Raw genomic sequence first — 5,583 nt, forward strand, 5'->3', positions numbered from 1 at the left:
TTTGGTACTTGTAGCACCACTTTGTGTTTGCATTACTGGACACTCATTTTAGCACCCCTTTTCTGAAAGTAATGGGCTCACACCTATGCAAACACTAACAAAACATACACATATCCATCCACACGTGCCATACAGRCGTGACCTGCCTGCCCTCTGTGATCCGATATACCCAGGCTCTTTTCAGGGGTCAGAGCTTACTGGCCACACATAGAGATGGAAGCGCCATCCGCTGTGTCCTGACTCAGACTTTCCACTGGTGCAATCCAAACTTGCACCGCTCCAGGTAGGTAAACGGAATGTGAGTGCACATACACAAACACACACATCCTGAAGCTTCAAGCAGCTGTGATGTGAGATTCAACCATAGAGCTTTGTGACTTCAAGTCACCATGAATTCTGATTGGTGTTCACAAATGGAGGACTTGCCTTGAATTATATGATTGGCTGTTGCACACGTAATACACTGTTGGATACACAAACACATGCATACAAGAACTGCTGTATACATTTTATGGGGCAATCAGGATGCTCCTTACTATGGAAATCCAAACGAACAGTGAATCCCWTATGTTACACTAAGAGGGGGTTTGGTAGGAAAACTCTGTTTTGTCCATCTTCAGAAGTCAGAGCAGGGACTGGAAGAACATCAAGAAACTGACTGAGACAGCTATCACTCCTCAGAGAGGGATCGAAGGGGGAGAGAGAGAAAGAGAGAGGGGGAGAGAGACATGGAGGCAGACTACAAGACAAGCCACCATCTCTCTCATTCAGTTTTTTTAATTGGCATATGGTGCTCTTCCTCTTATGAAAGCCTGGAGGACAGGGAACATGGAGTGAGCAGGAAAACATGGCCCTTTTACAAATAGAAGTGAGTCTTGAGACATTCACACTGTAGTGGGGTTACAACATCTCTATATTTAAGTCATAATYCGTGATTTTACAKATGTAGGATCTTAATTTGAGCCAGTTTRCTACAGCAGGAAATGTGAATTATTATGTGGATTATAATAATGGAAAGTTTTTGTAGGTGTTGATAAAAAATGTTTTACAGCAAATCAAGTCAACAAAATGTATGTAGAAATGACCAACCTTAGAAGCTTTTTTATACCTTAAATACTCTACAACTTTGCATTTCCTGCTGTGCAGTAAAATTCTCAGCAACAAAAGAGGGATGAAATTAAGATCCTACATCTGTAAGAGAAAGAGCAGACAGTCTGAAAGGGGCCTAGCTCTTATACCAAGGCTACTCACTGAGTTTTAGAATGGTGTTAAGTGTGTTAAGTTCCCCTCTGAAATAAGAATTTGTTCTTAAATGACTTGCCTAGTTAAATAAAAAATAAAAAATATTATATGGATTATAATTAATGGACATTTTTGTAGGGGTTGATACATTTTTCGTAAGGGAAAATCAAGTCAAATTTCAAGGTGGAAATTACAAACTTCTGAAGCCTTTGTAAACCTCAAATACACTACAAGTGTTACATTTCCTGCATTGCAGGAAAGTTCTCCTGTAACAGAGTGATCAAATTAAGATCCTACATCTGTATCTGCTTCGCTAACCGGACACTAATATTGGTGTAAAAACCACATTATTAAGGCACCTATTCTATGACCTCACCGTAGGGATAGGGTTCGGATTTATGATTCAAATCCATGTCTTTGCCTAATAAGCTCAAGATCTCTGGTAATTTCTCTCGTCTCTCCAAGCCACCCTGGAATTTGCAACTGGTCTAGCTCAGAGCATGGATTTGTTAGTGGACTGGCTCTTGAGGAAGCATTTCATTAGCATCTTAAAGGGTAAAAGTTTCCCATTGATTTAGGCGTGTCTTTGCAATTGGATGTAAGCCAGGAATGGGGTATTTTTCAGCTGACTAAGACTCTGGGAAAGGACGGATAGCTCACTAGATATTATTCACATGACAAACAGTATGGGCAATAATTGGCGACTATCAATGTAATAAAACAGACAAGGTGGCAGAGGTTGGGCATTTGGCGAAGGGGAATTTGGAAACAGAAAAAATGGCCTTGAAAAATACATTTCTGTCTCTCCGGGACCTGAAAGGGCACCATTGTAACAAGGAATAGAGGAAAAAAATTTTTTTTTCTCACAAACTCAAAGCCGACCATTCAGAAAAAAGCAATTGAAGAATCTGAGTAATGCTGTGAGAGAGAGAGGGGAAATCAAGGGATGCAGAAACATTAAATAAATATCAGAGCTGGGGCAGGAAACATGAGAAAAGAGAGGGGGAGCGTTGCAAATGAAATATTTGAACTTCAGTGCTTTGGAGGAGGATGGTTTACCTGGCTGTTGACTCAGAGTTAATGACAGGGTTAACATGATGTTAGACACAGTAGGGCCATTGAAGCTGTGCTGTTGGACCATGCTTGTATTGGAGCCCCACTCCAACCGGACCATGACTTGTATTGGAGCCCCACTCCAACCAGACCATGCTTGTATTGGAGCCCCACTCCAACCCCCGCTGGGATTAAAATAATATCATTCACCCTTTCTCCCACCTGCACTCCTCTTCCACCTTCACTCCTCACCCTGTCTATGTTTATTATGCACCTACACCTAGTGTTTGTCCCTCCAGTCTCTTTGGTCCCACCTTGTTCAGTGAACTTGAACATACTAATTTCACTGAAGTAGTAACAGTACATAGAAAGGCCCTTAACAAGTTGTTTCCTGTTCCTGATTGTTAGGGATGTTGCAACACACAGTGCTTGTATGTGAAGCTGAATAAATTGAACCCAATCTGGTGAGTTACAGCAAGCTCCTTATAAATAGCCCTATTGAGGCTACTGTAGGTCATTTGAATGAGCAAAACACAACCAATCTCTCTTGACACTTGCTGACCTCTATGCCACAACCATTTGCATCTGAGGGGGCGCATGAGTCAGTACTGGCACTTCAGTACTGTTGGCCAAAAAGTAAACGACAAAAATGATTAAAATAATTAACAAAAAATACACTCCTACAGTTGGTAGAATTTTGATGAGCGACTTGACCAAAAAGGAATTTAGTCTCGTAAGAGACATAACAGAATGTTTTATAGAACACTTTTCTAACAGTCCTTAGAAAAGTGTTTCCGTGTGTGTTTCATTAATAAGCATTTAATAGCATTTTTTGTGAACAAGCTAGAGAGCATGTAGCATTTGAGAATGTGTTTTGATCATATATATCTTTGTTCAAGCTGTAAATGTGTTTGTGTTTTTATTGGCACATACATGTATTTGCGTTTCTGTGTGGCCTAGCTAGCATACATTATTGGTTAGTCACTGTAGTAGAAAGCAAAGGCTGCTGGATGCCACTGTCCCAGAGGCAAAGTATTTCACTCCTGGTTTACTACCTCTAACTGTGACATGCACCCTGAGACTATGTGGCTGTCACTCACAACAGAAACAACCCAACTAAACAAAGCTGCCATTGTATCTCCATCCAAGGACGTTTCCTTGGCCAAACATACTGTAGCTATCCTGTAGCAGTGATTGAATTAAGAATATATATATATTTTACATTGTAATGGGTGTATGTGCCTACTTCATCTCTACATTGTAGTAGGTAAAACACCAAGTAATTTTGAAAAACATTTTAGTCATTTACCAGACACACTTACAGTAGTGAGAGTWTACATTTTYATACTGGTCCCCTGTGGGAATCAAACCCACAACCCTGGCATTGCAAATGCCATGCTCTACCAACTGAGCCACATTGGACCCTTTGCCAAGTAGGGCAAAGGTAGTTGCAATTATCGAATAACATCGAGACGATCCGTTTTAGATGTTTTGTGTTTTCATTATGAGCTAATGATAAACCCGAGAAAGCAGCATCGTAGAAAGTGTTTGAGAAATATCAATTAATGTCCGTTGTCTGCGTGTGAGCTCCCACACATTGTTTTTTAGCTAAGTGTGTGCCTGTGTTACATTATCGATGCATATTTCACAGCAGCTGTTAAACCCATCAGTGCAAAACATCTGGCCTTGGAGGGAAACCCTTTTATTGGGGACACATGACTGCACGCATCCCCCAAAGTCCCTCCCCCTTGGAGACGCAGCTGTCAGGTTAATGGTTTCCAGGTGAGTGTCTCTTTCTCCCTCTCTTTTGCTTCCCGTCTCTCTGTGCGAGTGTTGAGTTTATAATGGCCCGCCTGAGCTTCTGTAGAAAGGGTGAAGGCGTCTATATTTATACACAGTCTCTTCCCGTCTCCTCCCCTGCTGGCGAGTGCGCCAGATGCTAATTCATCACTCTGCAGTTCTCTCTGTAGTCCGATATGACACCGTCATTTCCACGTTCATTTGACATGTCATTTACATATGTCTCTCTCGGCGGTAGCCTTGTTGACATTGGAACSAGTCCGTCTTATCTCCACATTACCAGGCTGTGAATGGCCCCTGGGGGACCCAAGGGCCGGCAGGTTCCTCCATCCCAGACGCACTCAGCCGTGCATTGCTCTGTGGGTGACGGTGTAATGAGGCAAGGTAGCTATGAGACAGATGCACCACTAACCCTCGTCAGGTGGTTCCAGGATGACGTTGCCCAATACATGCACTCCGAAGTTTGAGCGTCCCAGCTGATGATTCCCTATGGGCAACTGCTAGTCCCCTTCCCAGGTTGGGGAAAACACCTCCAATCAGTCTACTATCTTATAGTGCGGACAGATTCACATCTAGAAAGTTACAATAAGACAAGTCTGGTTTATAGTCAGCATTCGGCGAACTGTCTGAGATCTTAATGACATCATCAACATTCCATCCCGGCCCGATAAATCATTTGTAAGTTGGTAAACACAAAAGCAGAGAAGGTGACAATGAATAACAATGATGGATACAAAGCTATTCCCATTTAAGTTCTTAGCAACCTAGCAAAGAATCAATGTAATACTTCTATTTAATTCAGATAGATGCTTTTCAAAAACTTAAAGGGAAACAGGCACTGGCAGAACAAAAAGATCCCAAAAGATGTTCAAATAAATATTAAGACAATACAGTAAAGTAACTATAGACAATCGTTTCATGTTTTTAAGGTGTTGTTCTTCTGCAAAAATGAGTTGCAAACTTTCCACTGTTGCATAAACACAAATTTGGCCATAAAACATGCTATAAGATGAAAGCCGCTCTTTGGGTTATGAATCCCATCCCATGATGCAAAATAATACTGAGATACTTTACCTTCACTCGACAGGTCACCGAATTTCCATGAACACATCCATGGACACAGTATATGAACGCATTTTGTTCCCATTGCAGTGAAGCTCAAACATTTTATTACTGGGAATATGGCACACTGAACCTGCAGAGTGCCCATATCGCAGACCTGGAGTTCACATACTATGTTTTATGTAAATTGTTACTGACACTTTGGTACCCTTCAGGCTGAGGATTTGGATATCTGATCAGACCATCCTTCTTGCCTAAAATAACCTCAAAATCAACAGGGGCTCGTACAGAGAAACATTTGTTTTACAACCGTAAAATATTTTTCTTAAATCTAATTAYCACAAAGGCCAGCAATCTGAGGCATTTTGATGTGCCATGGAGTTTTTGCCCCCTGTCATAGTTTTTTTTTTTTCCCCCTTTGACCTT

This window comes from Salvelinus sp. IW2-2015, linkage group LG30, assembly GCF_002910315.2.
Source record: "Salvelinus sp. IW2-2015 linkage group LG30, ASM291031v2, whole genome shotgun sequence".
NCBI classification, from domain to species: domain Eukaryota; kingdom Metazoa; phylum Chordata; class Actinopteri; order Salmoniformes; family Salmonidae; genus Salvelinus; species Salvelinus sp. IW2-2015.